Consider the following 21,958-nt stretch of genomic DNA (forward strand, 5'->3'; position numbering starts at 1 on the left):
TTTGCCAAACCAACTTGGAGCAGCAGTGGGGTAGAGAGTCAGCCTTCTGCTGATGCCTGCCTGGGCTGGGCTGGTCTGGGGGCCTCAGCTGCTGTTACTGGGCCTGCTTCTTTCCTGGACTTGTAGGCCACCAGCCCGAGAAGGTAAGGGCCTCAACCAACATCGCCCTCTGCCTTCCAAAGAGTCGAGGTGTCCCCAGCAGGAAAATTGTGTGTGTGTATTTCTTCTTTTTTTAGAGATGCTTTCTATTTTTGTAAGGAACCGACGCCTGGGTGAGTGCTAGTGTGGCTTGAGGTAAATTTACGGGCAGCTTCTTTGCAAACTTTTGCCAAACCAACTTGGGGCAGCACTGGGGTAGAGAGTCAGCCTTCCGCTGATGCCTGCCTAGGCGTGGCTGGGCTGGGGGCCTCAGTTGCTGTTACTGGGCCTGCTTCTTTCCTGGACTTGTAGGCCGCCAGCCTGAGAAGGTAAGGCCTCAACCAACATCGCCCTCTGCCTTCCAAAGAGTCGAGGAGACCGCAGCAGGAAAATTGTGTGTGTGTTTATTTCTTCTTTTTTTAGAGGTGCTTTCTATTTTTGTAAGGAACTGACGCCTGGGTGAGTGCTAGTGTGGCGTGAGTTAAATTTACAGGCATCTTCTTTGCAAACTTTTGCCAAACCAACTTGGGGCAGCAGTGGGGTAGAGAGTCAGCCTTCTGCTGATGCCTGCCTAGGCGTGGCTGGGCTGGGGGCCTCAGCTGCTGTTACTGGGCCTGCTTCTTTCCTGGACTTGTAGGCCACCAGCCGGAGAAAGTAAGGGCCTCAACCAACATCGCCCTCTGCCTTCCAAAGAGTCGAGGAGTCCCCAGCAGGAAAATTGTGTGTGTGTTTATTTCTTCTTTTTTAGAGATGCTTTCTATTTTTGTAAGGAACCGACGCCTGGGTGAGTGCTAGTGTGGCTTGAGGTAAATTTACGGGCAGCTTCTTTGCAAACTTTTGCCAAAACAACTTGGGGCAGCACTGGGGTAGAGAGTCAGCCTTCCGCTGATGCCTGCCTAGGCGTGGCTGGGCTGGGGGCCTCAGTTGCTGTTACTGGGCCTGCTTCTTTCCTGGACTTGTAGGCCGCCAGCCTGAGAAGGTAAGGCCTCAACCAACATCGCCCTCTGCCTTCCAAAGAGTCGAGGAGACCGCAGCAGGAAAATTGTGTGTGTGTTTATTTCTTCTTTTTTTAGAGGTGCTTTCTATTTTTGTAAGGAACTGACGCCTGGGTGAGTGCTAGTGTGGCTTGAGGTAAATTCACGGGCAGCTTCTTTGCAAACTTTTGCCAAACCAACTTGGGGCAGCAGTGGGGTAGAGAGTCAGCCTTAAGCTGATGCCTGCCTGGGCTGGGCTGGGGGCCTCAGCTGCTGTTACTGGGCCTGCTTCTTTCCTGGACTTGTAGGCCACCAGCCCGAGATGGTAAGGGCCTCAACCAACATCACCCTCTGCCTTCCAAAGCGTCGAGGAGCCCCCAGCAGGAAAATTGTGTGTGTGTTTATTTCCATCTTTCTTTCCGAGTTTTTTTTTAAAGTTTTGTAAGGAACGGATGCTTGGGTGAGTGAGTGCAAGTGTGGCTTGGCCTGAATTTACAGACACTTTCTTTGCAAACATGAGTAGGCAAGTGGGTATTTCAAAAGTGGGTGCATGGAGCTGCTCGTTGCTTTTCCAAGCTGGCAGCTGTGGCTCCTGAGCTTGAGGCAAAAAGAAGGGCAGAAGCACACTGCAGAGGACAGCGTTCAGCCTTGCAAGAGGGCAGTGGACGTCGGAGGAGCCGACACAGCACAAGAGGCTCGGAATCGGCGCACTCTTCGCCTACGGCCATACCACCCTGAATGCGCCCGATCTCGTCCGATCTCGGAAGCTAAGCAGGGTCGGGCCTGGTTAGTACTTGGATGGGAGACCGCCTGGGAATACCAGGTGCTGTAGGCATTTTGCTACTCTGTGCCCGATAGGCGGCGTTCGTCTTCTCCGTCTTGAACTACATTTTTCCTCCATTCCGCTTTTAATTTTAACAAACACGGCGCGTGAAAAAGGCACAGGGGCAGACAGCAGCCCTCGCTCCAATGCAGAGCCCCGTCAGAGGCGGACACGTTGTCGCCAAACTAACTTGGAGCAGCAGCAGCAGCAGCAGGAGACTGAAGCCAGGGCAGCAGCTTGCCGCCTCGGGTGGGTGGATGCAGCCAGAAAGGGCCACTCGTGTCCCTGGCAAAGCACCTCCAGCGTCTCCCCGTTTTCTCTCCAGTGGACGCGCAAGGCCCCCTACAGCTAGGGGAGGCAAGTGGATGGGCCTCATCTGCATATGTGGGCTCTAGAGGAAGAGTGCACCCTGGGAGACAAGGGGACACCTGGAGCGGGAAGTGCTCACGGGGGAGAAGTGCCTACAAGAGGCAGGAAGGGAGGGAGGCCACATCATGCCTCTCCATAGCCAGGCCTCTGGATGATGGGGCAGAAGCGGCCGTCACCCTAAGCTTCCTAGAAGTCCCAGCTGGGCCCCATGCTACCTAATATCTCGCCTGATCGAGCCTGGTCGAGCCTTCAGCCAAGGGACACAGGAGCCAAGGGGTCTGGCCTCGAGCCTTCAGCCGAGGGACCCAGGAGCCCAGGGTCTGGCCTCAGTGCTTCCCAAGTCGGCCTTCAGCTGAAGCCTGCCTGGGCTGGGAGCCTCAGCTGCTGTTCCTGGGTGTGCTTCTTTCCTGCATGTGAAGGCCACCAGCGGCGAAGGTTGCCCTCCGCCTTCTAAGGAGTCGAGGAGACCGCAGCAGGAAAATTGTGTGTGTGTTTATTTCTTCTTTTTTTAGAGGTGCTTTCTATTTTTGCAAGGAACTGACGCCTGGATGAGTGCTAGTGTGGCTTGAGGTAAATTCACGGGCAGCTTCTTTGCAAACTTTTGCCAAACCAACTTGGGGCAGCAGTGGGGTAGAGAGTCAGCCTTCCGCTGATGCCTGCCTAGGCGTGGCTGGGCTGGGGGCCTCAGCTGCTGTTACTGGGCCTGCTTCTTTCCTGGACTTGTAGGCCACCAGCCGGAGAAAGTAAGGGCCTCAACCAACATCGCCCTCTGCCTTCCAAAGAGTCGAGGAGTCCCCAGCAGGAAAATTGTGTGTGTGTTTATTTCTTCTTTTTTAGAGATGCTTTCTATTTTTGTAAGGAAACGACGCCTGGGTGAGTGCTAGTGTGGCGTGAGCTAAATTTACAGGCATCTTCTTTGCAAACTTTTGCCAAACCAACTTGGAGCAGCAGTGGGGTAGAGAGTCAGCCTTCTGCTGATGCCTGCCTGGGCTGGGCTGGTCTGGGGGCCTCAGCTGCTGTTACTGGGCCTGCTTCTTTCCTGGACTTGTAGGCCACCAGCCCGAGAAGGTAAGGGCCTCAACCAACATCGCCCTCTGCCTTCCAAAGAGTCGAGGTGTCCCCAGCAGGAAAATTGTGTGTGTGTATTTCTTCTTTTTTTAGAGATGCTTTCTATTTTTGTAAGGAACCGACGCCTGGGTGAGTGCTAGTGTGGCTTGAGGTAAATTTACGGGCAGCTTCTTTGCAAACTTTTGCCAAACCAACTTGGGGCAGCACTGGGGTAGAGAGTCAGCCTTCCGCTGATGCCTGCCTAGGCGTGGCTGGGCTGGGGGCCTCAGTTGCTGTTACTGGGCCTGCTTCTTTCCTGGACTTGTAGGCCGCCAGCCTGAGAAGGTAAGGCCTCAACCAACATCGCCCTCTGCCTTCCAAAGAGTCGAGGAGACCGCAGCAGGAAAATTGTGTGTGTGTTTATTTCTTCTTTTTTTAGAGGTGCTTTCTATTTTTGTAAGGAACTGACGCCTGGGTGAGTGCTAGTGTGGCGTGAGTTAAATTTACAGGCATCTTCTTTGCAAACTTTTGCCAAACCAACTTGGGGCAGCAGTGGGGTAGAGAGTCAGCCTTCTGCTGATGCCTGCCTAGGCGTGGCTGGGCTGGGGGCCTCAGCTGCTGTTACTGGGCCTGCTTCTTTCCTGGACTTGTAGGCCACCAGCCGGAGAAAGTAAGGGCCTCAACCAACATCGCCCTCTGCCTTCCAAAGAGTCGAGGAGTCCCCAGCAGGAAAATTGTGTGTGTGTTTATTTCTTCTTTTTTAGAGATGCTTTCTATTTTTGTAAGGAACCGACGCCTGGGTGAGTGCTAGTGTGGCTTGAGGTAAATTTACGGGCAGCTTCTTTGCAAACTTTTGCCAAAACAACTTGGGGCAGCACTGGGGTAGAGAGTCAGCCTTCCGCTGATGCCTGCCTAGGCGTGGCTGGGCTGGGGGCCTCAGTTGCTGTTACTGGGCCTGCTTCTTTCCTGGACTTGTAGGCCGCCAGCCTGAGAAGGTAAGGCCTCAACCAACATCGCCCTCTGCCTTCCAAAGAGTCGAGGAGACAGCAGCAGGAAAATTGTGTGTGTGTTTATTTCTTCTTTTTTTAGAGGTGCTTTCTATTTTTGTAAGGAACTGACGCCTGGGTGAGTGCTAGTGTGGCTTGAGGTAAATTCACGGGCAGCTTCTTTGCAAACTTTTGCCAAACCAACTTGGGGCAGCAGTGGGGTAGAGAGTCAGCCTTAAGCTGATGCCTGCCTGGGCTGGGCTGGGCTGGGGGCCTCAGCTGCTGTTACTGGGCCTGCTTCTTTCCTGGACTTGTAGGTCACCAGCCCGATATGGTAAGGGCCTCAACCAACATCACCCTCTGCCTTCCAAAGCGTCGAGGAGCCCCCAGCAGGAAAATTGTGTGTGTGTTTATTTCCATCTTTCTTTCCGAGTTTTTTTTTAAAGTTTTGTAAGGAACGGATGCTTGGGTGAGTGAGTGCAAGTGTGGCTTGGCCTGAATTTACAGACACTTTCTTTGCAAACATGAGTAGGCAAGTGGGTATTTCAAAAGTGGGTGCATGGAGCTGCTCGTTGCTTTTCCAAGCTGGCAGCTGTGGCTCCTGAGCTTGAGGCAAAAAGAAGGGCAGAAGCACACTGCAGAGGACAGCGTTCAGCCTTGCAAGAGGGCAGTGGACGTCGGAGGAGCCGACACAGCACAAGAGGCTCGGAATCGGCGCACTCTTCGCCTACGGCCATACCACCCTGAATGCGCCCGATCTCGTCCGATCTCGGAAGCTAAGCAGGGTCGGGCCTGGTTAGTACTTGGATGGGAGACCGCCTGGGAATACCAGGTGCTGTAGGCATTTTGCTACTCTGTGCCCGATAGGCGGCGTTCGTCTTCTCCGTCTTGAACTACATTTTTCCTCCATTCCGCTTTTAATTTTAACAAACACGGCGCGTGAAAAAGGCACAGGGGCAGACAGCAGCCCTCGCTCCAATGCAGAGCCCCGTCAGAGGCGGACACGTTGTCGCCAAACTAACTTGGAGCAGCAGCAGCAGCAGCAGGAGACTGAAGCCAGGGCAGCAGCTTGCCGCCTCGGGTGGGTGGATGCAGCCAGAAAGGGCCACTCGTGTCCCTGGCAAAGCACCTCCAGCGTCTCCCCGTTTTCTCTCCAGTGGACGCGCAAGGCCCCCTACAGCTAGGGGAGGCAAGTGGATGGGCCTCATCTGCATATGTGGGCTCTAGAGGAAGAGTGCACCCTGGGAGACAAGGGGACACCTGGAGCGGGAAGTGCTCACGGGGGAGAAGTGCCTACAAGAGGCAGGAAGGGAGGGAGGCCACATCATGCCTCTCCATAGCCAGGCCTCTGGATGATGGGGCAGAAGCGGCCGTCACCCTAAGCTTCCTAGAAGTCCCAGCTGGGCCCCATGCTACCTAATATCTCGCCTGATCGAGCCTGGTCGAGCACTGGTCGAGCCTTCAGCCAAGGGACACAGGAGCCAAGGGGTCTGGCCTCGAGCCTTCAGCCGAGGGACCCAGGAGCCCAGGGTCTGGCCAAGTCGGCCTTCAGCTGAAGCCTGCCTGGGCTGGGAGCCTCAGCTGCTGTTCCTGGGTGTGCTTCTTTCCTGCATGTGAAGGCCACCAGCGGCGAAGGTTGCCCTCCGCCTTCTAAGGAGTCGAGGAGACCGCAGCAGGAAAATTGTGTGTGTGTTTATTTCTTCTTTTTTTAGAGGTGCTTTCTATTTTTGCAAGGAACTGACGCCTGGATGAGTGCTAGTGTGGCTTGAGGTAAATTCACGGGCAGCTTCTTTGCAAACTTTTGCCAAACCAACTTGGGGCAGCAGTGGGGTAGAGAGTCAGCCTTCTGCTGATGCCTGCCTAGGCGTGGCTGGGCTGGGGGCCTCAGCTGCTGTTACTGGGCCTGCTTCTTTCCTGGACTTGTAGGCCACCAGCCGGAGAAAGTAAGGGCCTCAACCAACATCGCCCTCTGCCTTCCAAAGAGTCGAGGAGTCCCCAGCAGGAAAATTGTGTGTGTGTTTATTTCTTCTTTTTTAGAGATGCTTTCTATTTTTGTAAGGAAACGACGCCTGGGTGAGTGCTAGTGTGGCGTGAGCTAAATTTACAGGCATCTTCTTTGCAAACTTTTGCCAAACCAACTTGGAGCAGCAGTGGGGTAGAGAGTCAGCCTTCTGCTGATGCCTGCCTGGGCTGGGCTGGTCTGGGGGCCTCAGCTGCTGTTACTGGGCCTGCTTCTTTCCTGGACTTGTAGGCCACCAGCCCGAGAAGGTAAGGGCCTCAACCAACATCGCCCTCTGCCTTCCAAAGAGTCGAGGTGTCCCCAGCAGGAAAATTGTGTGTGTGTATTTCTTCTTTTTTTAGAGATGCTTTCTATTTTTGTAAGGAACCGACGCCTGGGTGAGTGCTAGTGTGGCTTGAGGTAAATTTACGGGCAGCTTCTTTGCAAACTTTTGCCAAACCAACTTGGGGCAGCACTGGGGTAGAGAGTCAGCCTTCCGCTGATGCCTGCCTAGGCGTGGCTGGGCTGGGGGCCTCAGTTGCTGTTACTGGGCCTGCTTCTTTCCTGGACTTGTAGGCCGCCAGCCTGAGAAGGTAAGGCCTCAACCAACATCGCCCTCTGCCTTCCAAAGAGTCGAGGAGACCGCAGCAGGAAAATTGTGTGTGTGTTTATTTCTTCTTTTTTTAGAGGTGCTTTCTATTTTTGTAAGGAACTGACGCCTGGGAGAGTGCTAGTGTGGCGTGAGTTAAATTTACAGGCATCTTCTTTGCAAACTTTTGCCAAACCAACTTGGGGCAGCAGTGGGGTAGAGAGTCAGCCTTCTGCTGATGCCTGCCTAGGCGTGGCTGGGCTGGGGGCCTCAGCTGCTGTTACTGGGCCTGCTTCTTTCCTGGACTTGTAGGCCACCAGCCGGAGAAAGTAAGGGCCTCAACCAACATCGCCCTCTGCCTTCCAAAGAGTCGAGGAGTCCCCAGCAGGAAAATTGTGTGTGTGTTTATTTCTTCTTTTTTAGAGATGCTTTCTATTTTTGTAAGGAACCGACGCCTGGGTGAGTGCTAGTGTGGCTTGAGGTAAATTTACGGGCAGCTTCTTTGCAAACTTTTGCCAAAACAACTTGGGGCAGCACTGGGGTAGAGAGTCAGCCTTCCGCTGATGCCTGCCTAGGCGTGGCTGGGCTGGGGGCCTCAGTTGCTGTTACTGGGCCTGCTTCTTTCCTGGACTTGTAGGCCGCCAGCCTGAGAAGGTAAGGCCTCAACCAACATCGCCCTCTGCCTTCCAAAGAGTCGAGGAGACCGCAGCAGGAAAATTGTGTGTGTGTTTATTTCTTCTTTTTTTAGAGGTGCTTTCTATTTTTGTAAGGAACTGACGCCTGGGTGAGTGCTAGTGTGGCTTGAGGTAAATTCACGGGCAGCTTCTTTGCAAACTTTTGCCAAACCAACTTGGGGCAGCAGTGGGGTAGAGAGTCAGCCTTAAGCTGATGCCTGCCTGGGCTGGGCTGGGGGCCTCAGCTGCTGTTACTGGGCCTGCTTCTTTCCTGGACTTGTAGGCCACCAGCCCGAGATGGTAAGGGCCTCAACCAACATCACCCTCTGCCTTCCAAAGCGTCGAGGAGCCCCCAGCAGGAAAATTGTGTGTGTGTTTATTTCCATCTTTCTTTCCGAGTTTTTTTTTAAAGTTTTGTAAGGAACGGATGCTTGGGTGAGTGAGTGCAAGTGTGGCTTGGCCTGAATTTCCAGACACTTTCTTTGCAAACATGAGTAGGCAAGTGGGTATTTCAAAAGTGGGTGCATGGAGCTGCTCGTTGCTTTTCCAAGCTGGCAGCTGTGGCTCCTGAGCTTGAGGCAAAAAGAAGGGCAGAAGCACACTGCAGAGGACAGCGTTCAGCCTTGCAAGAGGGCAGTGGACGTCGGAGGAGCCGACACAGCACAAGAGGCTCGGAATCGGCGCACTCTTCGCCTACGGCCATACCACCCTGAATGCGCCCGATCTCGTCCGATCTCGGAAGCTAAGCAGGGTCGGGCCTGGTTAGTACTTGGATGGGAGACCGCCTGGGAATACCAGGTGCTGTAGGCATTTTGCTACTCTGTGCCCGATAGGCGGCGTTCGTCTTCTCCGTCTTGAACTACATTTTTCCTCCATTCCGCTTTTAATTTTAACAAACACGGCGCGTGAAAAAGGCACAGGGGCAGACAGCAGCCCTCGCTCCAATGCAGAGCCCCGTCAGAGGCGGACACGTTGTCGCCAAACTAACTTGGAGCAGCAGCAGCAGCAGCAGGAGACTGAAGCCAGGGCAGCAGCTTGCCGCCTCGGGTGGGTGGATGCAGCCAGAAAGGGCCACTCGTGTCCCTGGCAAAGCACCTCCAGCGTCTCCCCGTTTTCTCTCCAGTGGACGCGCAAGGCCCCCTACAGCTAGGGGAGGCAAGTGGATGGGCCTCATCTGCATATGTGGGCTCTAGAGGAAGAGTGCACCCTGGGAGACAAGGGGACACCTGGAGCGGGAAGTGCTCACGGGGGAGAAGTGCCTACAAGAGGCAGGAAGGGAGGGAGGCCACATCATGCCTCTCCATAGCCAGGCCTCTGGATGATGGGGCAGAAGCGGCCGTCACCCTAAGCTTCCTAGAAGTCCCAGCTGGGCCCCATGCTACCTAATATCTCGCCTGATCGAGCCTGGTCGAGCCTTCAGCCAAGGGACACAGGAGCCAAGGGGTCTGGCCTCGAGCCTTCAGCCGAGGGACCCAGGAGCCCAGGGTCTGGCCTCAGTGCTTCCCAAGTCGGCCTTCAGCTGAAGCCTGCCTGGGCTGGGAGCCTCAGCTGCTGTTCCTGGGTGTGCTTCTTTCCTGCATGTGAAGGCCACCAGCGGCGAAGGTTGCCCTCCGCCTTCTAAGGAGTCGAGGAGACCGCAGCAGGAAAATTGTGTGTGTGTTTATTTCTTCTTTTTTTAGAGGTGCTTTCTATTTTTGCAAGGAACTGACGCCTGGATGAGTGCTAGTGTGGCTTGAGGTAAATTCACGGGCAGCTTCTTTGCAAACTTTTGCCAAACCAACTTGGGGCAGCAGTGGGGTAGAGAGTCAGCCTTCCGCTGATGCCTGCCTAGGCGTGGCTGGGCTGGGGGCCTCAGCTGCTGTTACTGGGCCTGCTTCTTTCCTGGACTTGTAGGCCACCAGCCGGAGAAAGTAAGGGCCTCAACCAACATCGCCCTCTGCCTTCCAAAGAGTCGAGGAGTCCCCAGCAGGAAAATTGTGTGTGTGTTTATTTCTTCTTTTTTAGAGATGCTTTCTATTTTTGTAAGGAAACGACGCCTGGGTGAGTGCTAGTGTGGCGTGAGCTAAATTTACAGGCATCTTCTTTGCAAACTTTTGCCAAACCAACTTGGAGCAGCAGTGGGGTAGAGAGTCAGCCTTCTGCTGATGCCTGCCTGGGCTGGGCTGGTCTGGGGGCCTCAGCTGCTGTTACTGGGCCTGCTTCTTTCCTGGACTTGTAGGCCACCAGCCCGAGAAGGTAAGGGCCTCAACCAACATCGCCCTCTGCCTTCCAAAGAGTCGAGGTGTCCCCAGCAGGAAAATTGTGTGTGTGTATTTCTTCTTTTTTTAGAGATGCTTTCTATTTTTGTAAGGAACCGACGCCTGGGTGAGTGCTAGTGTGGCTTGAGGTAAATTTACGGGCAGCTTCTTTGCAAACTTTTGCCAAACCAACTTGGGGCAGCACTGGGGTAGAGAGTCAGCCTTCCGCTGATGCCTGCCTAGGCGTGGCTGGGCTGGGGGCCTCAGTTGCTGTTACTGGGCCTGCTTCTTTCCTGGACTTGTAGGCCGCCAGCCTGAGAAGGTAAGGCCTCAACCAACATCGCCCTCTGCCTTCCAAAGAGTCGAGGAGACCGCAGCAGGAAAATTGTGTGTGTGTTTATTTCTTCTTTTTTTAGAGGTGCTTTCTATTTTTGTAAGGAACTGACGCCTGGGTGAGTGCTAGTGTGGCTTGAGGTAAATTCACGGGCAGCTTCTTTGCAAACTTTTGCCAAACCAACTTGGGGCAGCAGTGGGGTAGAGAGTCAGCCTTAAGCTGATGCCTGCCTGGGCTGGGCTGGGCTGGGGGCCTCAGCTGCTGTTACTGGGCCTGCTTCTTTCCTGGACTTGTAGGTCACCAGCCCGATATGGTAAGGGCCTCAACCAACATCACCCTCTGCCTTCCAAAGCGTCGAGGAGCCCCCAGCAGGAAAATTGTGTGTGTGTTTATTTCCATCTTTCTTTCCGAGTTTTTTTTTAAAGTTTTGTAAGGAACGGATGCTTGGGTGAGTGAGTGCAAGTGTGGCTTGGCCTGAATTTACAGACACTTTCTTTGCAAACATGAGTAGGCAAGTGGGTATTTCAAAAGTGGGTGCATGGAGCTGCTCGTTGCTTTTCCAAGCTGGCAGCTGTGGCTCCTGAGCTTGAGGCAAAAAGAAGGGCAGAAGCACACTGCAGAGGACAGCGTTCAGCCTTGCAAGAGGGCAGTGGACGTCGGAGGAGCCGACACAGCACAAGAGGCTCGGAATCGGCGCACTCTTCGCCTACGGCCATACCACCCTGAATGCGCCCGATCTCGTCCGATCTCGGAAGCTAAGCAGGGTCGGGCCTGGTTAGTACTTGGATGGGAGACCGCCTGGGAATACCAGGTGCTGTAGGCATTTTGCTACTCTGTGCCCGATAGGCGGCGTTCGTCTTCTCCGTCTTGAACTACATTTTTCCTCCATTCCGCTTTTAATTTTAACAAACACGGCGCGTGAAAAAGGCACAGGGGCAGACAGCAGCCCTCGCTCCAATGCAGAGCCCCGTCAGAGGCGGACACGTTGTCGCCAAACTAACTTGGAGCAGCAGCAGCAGCAGCAGGAGACTGAAGCCAGGGCAGCAGCTTGCCGCCTCGGGTGGGTGGATGCAGCCAGAAAGGGCCACTCGTGTCCCTGGCAAAGCACCTCCAGCGTCTCCCCGTTTTCTCTCCAGTGGACGCGCAAGGCCCCCTACAGCTAGGGGAGGCAAGTGGATGGGCCTCATCTGCATATGTGGGCTCTAGAGGAAGAGTGCACCCTGGGAGACAAGGGGACACCTGGAGCGGGAAGTGCTCACGGGGGAGAAGTGCCTACAAGAGGCAGGAAGGGAGGGAGGCCACATCATGCCTCTCCATAGCCAGGCCTCTGGATGATGGGGCAGAAGCGGCCGTCACCCTAAGCTTCCTAGAAGTCCCAGCTGGGCCCCATGCTACCTAATATCTCGCCTGATCGAGCCCTGGTCGAGCCCTGGTCGAGCCTTCAGCCAAGGGACACAGGAGCCAAGGGGTCTGGCCTCGAGCCTTCAGCTGAGGGACCCAGGAGCCCAGGGTCTGGCCTCAGTGCTTCCCAAGTCGGCCTTCAGCTGAAGCCTGCCTGGGCTGGGAGCCTCAGCTGCTGTTCCTGGGTGTGCTTCTTTCCTGCATGTGAAGGCCACCAGCGGCGAAGGTTGCCCTCCGCCTTCTAAGGAGTCGAGGAGACCGCAGCAGGAAAATTGTGTGTGTGTTTATTTCTTCTTTTTTTAGAGGTGCTTTCTATTTTTGCAAGGAACTGACGCCTGGGTGAGTGCTAGTGTGGCTTGAGGTAAATTCACGGGCAGCTTCTTTGCAAACTTTTGCCAAACCAACTTGGGGCAGCAGTGGGGTAGAGAGTCAGCCTTCTGCTGATGCCTGCCTAGGCGTGGCTGGGCTGGGGGCCTCAGCTGCTGTTACTGGGCCTGCTTCTTTCCTGGACTTGTAGGCCACCAGCCGGAGAAAGTAAGGGCCTCAACCAACATCGCCCTCTGCCTTCCAAAGAGTCGAGGAGTCCCCAGCAGGAAAATTGTGTGTGTGTTTATTTCTTCTTTTTTAGAGATGCTTTCTATTTTTGTAAGGAAACGACGCCTGGGTGAGTGCTAGTGTGGCGTGAGCTAAATTTACAGGCATCTTCTTTGCAAACTTTTGCCAAACCAACTTGGAGCAGCAGTGGGGTAGAGAGTCAGCCTTCAGCTGATGCCTGCCTGGGCTGGGCTGGTCTGGGGGCCTCAGCTGCTGTTACTGGGCCTGCTTCTTTCCTGGACTTGTAGGCCACCAGCCCGAGAAGGTAAGGGCCTCAACCAACATCGCCCTCTGCCTTCCAAAGAGTCGAGGAGTCCCCAGCAGGAAAATTGTGTGTGTGTATTTCTTCTTTTTTTAGAGATGCTTTCTATTTTTGTAAGGAACCGACGCCTGGGTGAGTGCTAGTGTGGCTTGAGGTAAATTTACGGGCAGCTTCTTTGCAAACTTTTGCCAAACCAACTTGGGGCAGCACTGGGGTAGAGAGTCAGCCTTCCGCTGATGCCTGCCTAGGCGTGGCTGGGCTGGGGGCCTCAGTTGCTGTTACTGGGCCTGCTTCTTTCCTGGACTTGTAGGCCGCCAGCCTGAGAAGGTAAGGCCTCAACCAACATCGCCCTCTGCCTTCCAAAGAGTCGAGGAGACCGCAGCAGGAAAATTGTGTGTGTGTTTATTTCTTCTTTTTTTAGAGGTGCTTTCTATTTTTGTAAGGAACTGACGCCTGGGTGAGTGCTAGTGTGGCGTGAGTTAAATTTACAGGCATCTTCTTTGCAAACTTTTGCCAAACCAACTTGGGGCAGCAGTGGGGTAGAGAGTCAGCCTTCTGCTGATGCCTGCCTAGGCGTGGCTGGGCTGGGGGCCTCAGCTGCTGTTACTGGGCCTGCTTCTTTCCTGGACTTGTAGGCCACCAGCCGGAGAAAGTAAGGGCCTCAACCAACATCGCCCTCTGCCTTCCAAAGAGTCGAGGAGTCCCCAGCAGGAAAATTGTGTGTGTGTTTATTTCTTCTTTTTTAGAGATGCTTTCTATTTTTGTAAGGAACCGACGCCTGGGTGAGTGCTAGTGTGGCTTGAGGTAAATTTACGGGCAGCTTCTTTGCAAACTTTTGCCAAAACAACTTGGGGCAGCACTGGGGTAGAGAGTCAGCCTTCCGCTGATGCCTGCCTAGGCGTGGCTGGGCTGGGGGCCTCAGTTGCTGTTACTGGGCCTGCTTCTTTCCTGGACTTGTAGGCCGCCAGCCTGAGAAGGTAAGGCCTCAACCAACATCGCCCTCTGCCTTCCAAAGAGTCGAGGAGACAGCAGCAGGAAAATTGTGTGTGTGTTTATTTCTTCTTTTTTTAGAGGTGCTTTCTATTTTTGTAAGGAACTGACGCCTGGGTGAGTGCTAGTGTGGCTTGAGGTAAATTCACGGGCAGCTTCTTTGCAAACTTTTGCCAAACCAACTTGGGGCAGCAGTGGGGTAGAGAGTCAGCCTTAAGCTGATGCCTGCCTGGGCTGGGCTGGGCTGGGGGCCTCAGCTGCTGTTACTGGGCCTGCTTCTTTCCTGGACTTGTAGGTCACCAGCCCGATATGGTAAGGGCCTCAACCAACATCACCCTCTGCCTTCCAAAGCGTCGAGGAGCCCCCAGCAGGAAAATTGTGTGTGTGTTTATTTCCATCTTTCTTTCCGAGTTTTTTTTTAAAGTTTTGTAAGGAACGGATGCTTGGGTGAGTGAGTGCAAGTGTGGCTTGGCCTGAATTTACAGACACTTTCTTTGCAAACATGAGTAGGCAAGTGGGTATTTCAAAAGTGGGTGCATGGAGCTGCTCGTTGCTTTTCCAAGCTGGCAGCTGTGGCTCCTGAGCTTGAGGCAAAAAGAAGGGCAGAAGCACACTGCAGAGGACAGCGTTCAGCCTTGCAAGAGGGCAGTGGACGTCGGAGGAGCCGACACAGCACAAGAGGCTCGGAATCGGCGCACTCTTCGCCTACGGCCATACCACCCTGAATGCGCCCGATCGCGTCCGATCTCGGAAGCTAAGCAGGGTCGGGCCTGGTTAGTACTTGGATGGGAGACCGCCTGGGAATACCAGGTGCTGTAGGCATTTTGCTACTCTGTGCCCGATAGGCAGCGTTCGTCTTCTCCGTCTTGAACTACATTTTTCCTCCATTCCGCTTTTAATTTTAACAAACACGGCGCGTGAAAAAGGCACAGGGGCAGACAGCAGCCCTCGCTCCAATGCAGAGCCCCGTCAGAGGCGGACACGTTGTCGCCAAACTAACTTGGAGCAGCAGCAGCAGGAGACTGAAGCCAGGGCAGCAGCTTGCCGCCTCGGGTGGGTGGATGCAGCCAGAAAGGGCCACTCGTGTCCCTGGCAAAGCACCTCCAGCGTCTCCCCGTTTTCTCTCCAGTGGACGCGCAAGGCCCCCTACAGCTAGGGGAGGCAAGTGGATGGGCCTCATCTGCATATGTGGGCTCTAGAGGAAGAGTGCACCCTGGGAGACAAGGGGACACCTGGAGCGGGAAGTGCTCACGGGGGAGAAGTGCCTACAAGAGGCAGGAAGGGAGGGAGGCCACATCATGCCTCTCCATAGCCAGGCCTCTGGATGATGGGGCAGAAGCGGCCGTCACCCTAAGCTTCCTAGAAGTCCCAGCTGGGCCCCATGCTACCTAATATCTCGCCTGATCGAGCCTGGTCGAGCACTGGTCGAGCCTTCAGCCAAGGGACACAGGAGCCAAGGGGTCTGGCCTCGAGCCTTCAGCCGAGGGACCCAGGAGCCCAGGGTCTGGCCTCAGTGCTTCCCAAGTCGGCCTTCAGCTGAAGCCTGCCTGGGCTGGGAGCCTCAGCTGCTGTTCCTGGGTGTGCTTCTTTCCTGCATGTGAAGGCCACCAGCGGCGAAGGTTGCCCTCCGCCTTCTAAGGAGTCGAGGAGACCGCAGCAGGAAAATTGTGTGTGTGTTTATTTCTTCTTTTTTTAGAGGTGCTTTCTATTTTTGCAAGGAACTGACGCCTGGATGAGTGCTAGTGTGGCTTGAGGTAAATTCACGGGCAGCTTCTTTGCAAACTTTTGCCAAACCAACTTGGGGCAGCAGTGGGGTAGAGAGTCAGCCTTCTGCTGATGCCTGCCTAGGCGTGGCTGGGCTGGGGGCCTCAGCTGCTGTTACTGGGCCTGCTTCTTTCCTGGACTTGTAGGCCACCAGCCGGAGAAAGTAAGGGCCTCAACCAACATCGCCCTCTGCCTTCCAAAGAGTCGAGGAGTCCCCAGCAGGAAAATTGTGTGTGTGTTTATTTCTTCTTTTTTAGAGATGCTTTCTATTTTTGTAAGGAAACGACGCCTGGGTGAGTGCTAGTGTGGCGTGAGCTAAATTTACAGGCATCTTCTTTGCAAACTTTTGCCAAACCAACTTGGAGCAGCAGTGGGGTAGAGAGTCAGCCTTCTGCTGATGCCTGCCTGGGCTGGGCTGGTCTGGGGGCCTCAGCTGCTGTTACTGGGCCTGCTTCTTTCCTGGACTTGTAGGCCACCAGCCCGAGAAGGTAAGGGCCTCAACCAACATCGCCCTCTGCCTTCCAAAGAGTCGAGGTGTCCCCAGCAGGAAAATTGTGTGTGTGTATTTCTTCTTTTTTTAGAGATGCTTTCTATTTTTGTAAGGAACCGACGCCTGGGTGAGTGCTAGTGTGGCTTGAGGTAAATTTACGGGCAGCTTCTTTGCAAACTTTTGCCAAACCAACTTGGGGCAGCACTGGGGTAGAGAGTCAGCCTTCCGCTGATGCCTGCCTAGGCGTGGCTGGGCTGGGGGCCTCAGTTGCTGTTACTGGGCCTGCTTCTTTCCTGGACTTGTAGGCCGCCAGCCTGAGAAGGTAAGGCCTCAACCAACATCGCCCTCTGCCTTCCAAAGAGTCGAGGAGACCGCAGCAGGAAAATTGTGTGTGTGTTTATTTCTTCTTTTTTTAGAGGTGCTTTCTATTTTTGTAAGGAACTGACGCCTGGGTGAGTGCTAGTGTGGCGTGAGTTAAATTTACAGGCATCTTCTTTGCAAACTTTTGCCAAACCAACTTGGGGCAGCAGTGGGGTAGAGAGTCAGCCTTCTGCTGATGCCTGCCTAGGCGTGGCTGGGCTGGGGGCCTCAGCTGCTGTTACTGGGCCTGCTTCTTTCCTGGACTTGTAGGCCACCAGCCGGAGAAAGTAAGGGCCTCAACCAACATCGCCCTCTGCCTTCCAAAGAGTCGAGGAGTCCCCAGCAGGAAAATTGTGTGTGTGTTTATTTCTTCTTTTTTAGAGATGCTTTCTATTTTTGTAAGGAACCGACGCCTGGGTGAGTGCTAGTGTGGCTTGAGGTAAATTTACGGGCAGCTTCTTTGCAAACTTTTGCCAAAACAACTTGGGGCAGCACTGGGGTAGAGAGTCAGCCTTCCGCTGATGCCTGCCTAGGCGTGGCTGGGCTGGGGGCCTCAGTTGCTGTTACTGGGCCTGCTTCTTTCCTGGACTTGTAGGCCGCCAGCCTGAGAAGGTAAGGCCTCAACCAACATCGCCCTCTGCCTTCCAAAGAGTCGAGGAGACCGCAGCAGGAAAATTGTGTGTGTGTTTATTTCTTCTTTTTTTAGAGGTGCTTTCTATTTTTGTAAGGAACTGACGCCTGGGTGAGTGCTAGTGTGGCTTGAGGTAAATTCACGGGCAGCTTCTTTGCAAACTTTTGCCAAACCAACTTGGGGCAGCAGTGGGGTAGAGAGTCAGCCTTAAGCTGATGCCTGCCTGGGCTGGGCTGGGGGCCTCAGCTGCTGTTACTGGGCCTGCTTCTTTCCTGGACTTGTAGGCCACCAGCCCGAGATGGTAAGGGCCTCAACCAACATCACCCTCTGCCTTCCAAAGCGTCGAGGAGCCCCCAGCAGGAAAATTGTGTGTGTGTTTATTTCCATCTTTCTTTCCGAGTTTTTTTTTAAAGTTTTGTAAGGAACGGATGCTTGGGTGAGTGAGTGCAAGTGTGGCTTGGCCTGAATTTACAGACACTTTCTTTGCAAACATGAGTAGGCAAGTGGGTATTTCAAAAGTGGGTGCATGGAGCTGCTCGTTGCTTTTCCAAGCTGGCAGCTGTGGCTCCTGAGCTTGAGGCAAAAAGAAGGGCAGAAGCACACTGCAGAGGACAGCGTTCAGCCTTGCAAGAGGGCAGTGGACGTCGGAGGAGCCGACACAGCACAAGAGGCTCGGAATCGGCGCACTCTTCGCCTACGGCCATACCACCCTGAATGCGCCCGATCTCGTCCGATCTCGGAAGCTAAGCAGGGTCGGGCCTGGTTAGTACTTGGATGGGAGACCGCCTGGGAATACCAGGTGCTGTAGGCATTTTGCTACTCTGTGCCCGATAGGCGGCGTTCGTCTTCTCCGTCTTGAACTACATTTTTCCTCCATTCCGCTTTTAATTTTAACAAACACGGCGCGTGAAAAAGGCACAGGGGCAGACAGCAGCCCTCGCTCCAATGCAGAGCCCCGTCAGAGGCGGACACGTTGTCGCCAAACTAACTTGGAGCAGCAGCAGCAGCAGCAGGAGACTGAAGCCAGGGCAGCAGCTTGCCGCCTCGGGTGGGTGGATGCAGCCAGAAAGGGCCACTCGTGTCCCTGGCAAAGCACCTCCAGCGTCTCCCCGTTTTCTCTCCAGTGGACGCGCAAGGCCCCCTACAGCTAGGGGAGGCAAGTGGATGGGCCTCATCTGCATATGTGGGCTCTAGAGGAAGAGTGCACCCTGGGAGACAAGGGGACACCTGGAGCGGGAAGTGCTCACGGGGGAGAAGTGCCTACAAGAGGCAGGAAGGGAGGGAGGCCACATCATGCCTCTCCATAGCCAGGCCTCTGGATGATGGGGCAGAAGCGGCCGTCACCCTAAGCTTCCTAGAAGTCCCAGCTGGGCCCCATGCTACCTAATATCTCGCCTGATCGAGCCTGGTCGAGCCTTCAGCCAAGGGACACAGGAGCCAAGGGGTCTGGCCTCGAGCCTTCAGCCGAGGGACCCAGGAGCCCAGGGTCTGGCCTCAGTGCTTCCCAAGTCGGCCTTCAGCTGAAGCCTGCCTGGGCTGGGAGCCTCAGCTGCTGTTCCTGGGTGTGCTTCTTTCCTGCATGTGAAGGCCACCAGCGGCGAAGGTTGCCCTCCGCCTTCTAAGGAGTCGAGGAGACCGCAGCAGGAAAATTGTGTGTGTGTTTATTTCTTCTTTTTTTAGAGGTGCTTTCTATTTTTGCAAGGAACTGACGCCTGGATGAGTGCTAGTGTGGCTTGAGGTAAATTCACGGGCAGCTTCTTTGCAAACTTTTGCCAAACCAACTTGGGGCAGCAGTGGGGTAGAGAGTCAGCCTTCCGCTGATGCCTGCCTAGGCGTGGCTGGGCTGGGGGCCTCAGCTGCTGTTACTGGGCCTGCTTCTTTCCTGGACTTGTAGGCCACCAGCCGGAGAAAGTAAGGGCCTCAACCAACATCGCCCTCTGCCTTCCAAAGAGTCGAGGAGTCCCCAGCAGGAAAATTGTGTGTGTGTTTATTTCTTCTTTTTTAGAGATGCTTTCTATTTTTGTAAGGAAACGACGCCTGGGTGAGTGCTAGTGTGGCGTGAGCTAAATTTACAGGCATCTTCTTTGCAAACTTTTGCCAAACCAACTTGGAGCAGCAGTGGGGTAGAGAGTCAGCCTTCTGCTGATGCCTGCCTGGGCTGGGCTGGTCTGGGGGCCTCAGCTGCTGTTACTGGGCCTGCTTCTTTCCTGGACTTGTAGGCCACCAGCCCGAGAAGGTAAGGGCCTCAACCAACATCGCCCTCTGCCTTCCAAAGAGTCGAGGTGTCCCCAGCAGGAAAATTGTGTGTGTGTATTTCTTCTTTTTTTAGAGATGCTTTCTATTTTTGTAAGGAACCGACGCCTGGGTGAGTGCTAGTGTGGCTTGAGGTAAATTTACGGGCAGCTTCTTTGCAAACTTTTGCCAAACCAACTTGGGGCAGCACTGGGGTAGAGAGTCAGCCTTCCGCTGATGCCTGCCTAGGCGTGGCTGGGCTGGGGGCCTCAGTTGCTGTTACTGGGCCTGCTTCTTTCCTGGACTTGTAGGCCGCCAGCCTGAGAAGGTAAGGCCTCAACCAACATCGCCCTCTGCCTTCCAAAGAGTCGAGGAGACCGCAGCAGGAAAATTGTGTGTGTGTTTATTTCTTCTTTTTTTAGAGGTGCTTTCTATTTTTGTAAGGAACTGACGCCTGGGTGAGTGCTAGTGTGGCGTGAGTTAAATTTACAGGCATCTTCTTTGCAAACTTTTGCCAAACCAACTTGGGGCAGCAGTGGGGTAGAGAGTCAGCCTTCTGCTGATGCCTGCCTAGGCGTGGCTGGGCTGGGGGCCTCAGCTGCTGTTACTGGGCCTGCTTCTTTCCTGGACTTGTAGGCCACCAGCCGGAGAAAGTAAGGGCCTCAACCAACATCGCCCTCTGGCTTCCAAAGAGTCGAGGAGTCCCCAGCAGGAAAATTGTGTGTGTGTTTATTTCTTCTTTTTTAGAGATGCTTTCTATTTTTGTAAGGAACCGACGCCTGGGTGAGTGCTAGTGTGGCTTGAGGTAAATTTACGGGCAGCTTCTTTGCAAACTTTTGCCAAAACAACTTGGGGCAGCACTGGGGTAGAGAGTCAGCCTTCCGCTGATGCCTGCCTAGGCGTGGCTGGGCTGGGGGCCTCAGTTGCTGTTACTGGGCCTGCTTCTTTCCTGGACTTGTAGGCCGCCAGCCTGAGAAGGTAAGGCCTCAACCAACATCGCCCTCTGCCTTCCAAAGAGTCGAGGAGACAGCAGCAGGAAAATTGTGTGTGTGTTTATTTCTTCTTTTTTTAGAGGTGCTTTCTATTTTTGTAAGGAACTGACGCCTGGGTGAGTGCTAGTGTGGCTTGAGGTAAATTCACGGGCAGCTTCTTTGCAAACTTTTGCCAAACCAACTTGGGGCAGCAGTGGGGTAGAGAGTCAGCCTTAAGCTGATGCCTGCCTGGGCTGGGCTGGGCTGGGGGCCTCAGCTGCTGTTACTGGGCCTGCTTCTTTCCTGGACTTGTAGGTCACCAGCCCGATATGGTAAGGGCCTCAACCAACATCACCCTCTGCCTTCCAAAGCGTCGAGGAGCCCCCAGCAGGAAAATTGTGTGTGTGTTTATTTCCATCTTTCTTTCCGAGTTTTTTTTTAAAGTTTTGTAAGGAACGGATGCTTGGGTGAGTGAGTGCAAGTGTGGCTTGGCCTGAATTTACAGACACTTTCTTTGCAAACATGAGTAGGCAAGTGGGTATTTCAAAAGTGGGTGCATGGAGCTGCTCGTTGCTTTTCCAAGCTGGCAGCTGTGGCTCCTGAGCTTGAGGCAAAAAGAAGGGCAGAAGCACACTGCAGAGGACAGCGTTCAGCCTTGCAAGAGGGCAGTGGACGTCGGAGGAGCCGACACAGCACAAGAGGCTCGGAATCGGCGCACTCTTCGCCTACGGCCATACCACCCTGAATGCGCCCGATCTCGTCCGATCTCGGAAGCTAAGCAGGGTCGGGCCTGGTTAGTACTTGGATGGGAGACCGCCTGGGAATACCAGGTGCTGTAGGCATTTTGCTACTCTGTGCCCGATAGGCGGCGTTCGTCTTCTCCGTCTTGAACTACATTTTTCCTCCATTCCGCTTTTAATTTTAACAAACACGGCGCGTGAAAAAGGCACAGGGGCAGACAGCAGCCCTCGCTCCAATGCAGAGCCCCGTCAGAGGCGGACACGTTGTCGCCAAACTAACTTGGAGCAGCAGCAGCAGCAGCAGGAGACTGAAGCCAGGGCAGCAGCTTGCCGCCTCGGGTGGGTGGATGCAGCCAGAAAGGGCCACTCGTGTCCCTGGCAAAGCACCTCCAGCGTCTCCCCGTTTTCTCTCCAGTGGACGCGCAAGGCCCCCTACAGCTAGGGGAGGCAAGTGGATGGGCCTCATCTGCATATGTGGGCTCTAGAGGAAGAGTGCACCCTGGGAGACAAGGGGACACCTGGAGCGGGAAGTGCTCACGGGGGAGAAGTGCCTACAAGAGGCAGGAAGGGAGGGAGGCCACATCATGCCTCTCCATAGCCAGGCCTCTGGATGATGGGGCAGAAGCGGCCGTCACCCTAAGCTTCCTAGAAGTCCCAGCTGGGCCCCATGCTACCTAATATCTCGCCTGATCGAGCCCTGGTCGAGCCCTGGTCGAGCCTTCAGCCAAGGGACACAGGAGCCAAGGGGTCTGGCCTCGAGCCTTCAGCTGAGGGACCCAGGAGCCCAGGGTCTGGCCTCAGTGCTTCCCAAGTCGGCCTTCAGCTGAAGCCTGCCTGGGCTGGGAGCCTCAGCTGCTGTTCCTGGGTGTGCTTCTTTCCTGCATGTGAAGGCCACCAGCAGCGAAGGTTGCCCTCCGCCTTCTAAGGAGTCGAGGAGACCGCAGCAGGAAAATTGTGTGTGTGTTTATTTCTTCTTTTTTTAGAGGTGCTTTCTATTTTTGCAAGGAACTGACGCCTGGGTGAGTGCTAGTGTGGCTTGAGGTAAATTCACGGGCAGCTTCTTTGCAAACTTTTGCCAAACCAACTTGGGGCAGCAGTGGGGTAGAGAGTCAGCCTTCTGCTGATGCCTGCCTAGGCGTGGCTGGGCTGGGGGCCTCAGCTGCTGTTACTGGGCCTGCTTCTTTCCTGGACTTGTAGGCCACCAGCCGGAGAAAGTAAGGGCCTCAACCAACATCGCCCTCTGCCTTCCAAAGAGTCGAGGAGTCCCCAGCAGGAAAATTGTGTGTGTGTTTATTTCTTCTTTTTTAGAGATGCTTTCTATTTTTGTAAGGAAACGACGCCTGGGTGAGTGCT

At 54.5% G+C, this 21,958-nt stretch overlaps 7 non-coding genes across 7 annotated transcripts; all 7 read left to right on the forward strand.

Moving 5' to 3' along the window:
- The first annotated feature begins 1,828 nt into the window (after positions 1 to 1,828).
- LOC138558651 (5S ribosomal RNA) lies at positions 1,829 to 1,947 on the forward strand. The gene has a single exon (XR_011298792.1). It is a non-coding gene; the product is annotated as a 5S ribosomal RNA (ribosomal RNA).
- A 3,115-nt stretch (positions 1,948 to 5,062) lies between these two features.
- On the forward strand, positions 5,063 to 5,181 carry LOC138558662 (5S ribosomal RNA). The gene has a single exon (XR_011298793.1). It is a non-coding gene; the product is annotated as a 5S ribosomal RNA (ribosomal RNA).
- Positions 5,182 to 8,290: 3,109 nt separating this feature from the next.
- Positions 8,291 to 8,409, forward strand: LOC138558674 (5S ribosomal RNA). The gene has a single exon (XR_011298794.1). It is a non-coding gene; the product is annotated as a 5S ribosomal RNA (ribosomal RNA).
- A 2,465-nt stretch (positions 8,410 to 10,874) lies between these two features.
- On the forward strand, positions 10,875 to 10,993 carry LOC138558675 (5S ribosomal RNA). Its single transcript, XR_011298795.1, has one exon. It is a non-coding gene; the product is annotated as a 5S ribosomal RNA (ribosomal RNA).
- A 3,127-nt stretch (positions 10,994 to 14,120) lies between these two features.
- LOC138558911 (5S ribosomal RNA) lies at positions 14,121 to 14,239 on the forward strand. The gene has a single exon (XR_011299029.1). It is a non-coding gene; the product is annotated as a 5S ribosomal RNA (ribosomal RNA).
- Positions 14,240 to 17,354: 3,115 nt separating this feature from the next.
- On the forward strand, positions 17,355 to 17,473 carry LOC138558676 (5S ribosomal RNA). The gene has a single exon (XR_011298796.1). It is a non-coding gene; the product is annotated as a 5S ribosomal RNA (ribosomal RNA).
- Positions 17,474 to 20,588: 3,115 nt separating this feature from the next.
- Positions 20,589 to 20,707, forward strand: LOC138558677 (5S ribosomal RNA). Its single transcript, XR_011298797.1, has one exon. It is a non-coding gene; the product is annotated as a 5S ribosomal RNA (ribosomal RNA).
- Positions 20,708 to 21,958: the final 1,251 nt, after the last annotated feature.

The sequence above is a fragment of the Ambystoma mexicanum genome, unplaced genomic scaffold (genome assembly GCF_040938575.1).
Source record: "Ambystoma mexicanum isolate Mex_15411 unplaced genomic scaffold, UKY_AmexF1_1 Mex_scaf34, whole genome shotgun sequence".
NCBI classification, from domain to species: domain Eukaryota; kingdom Metazoa; phylum Chordata; class Amphibia; order Caudata; family Ambystomatidae; genus Ambystoma; species Ambystoma mexicanum.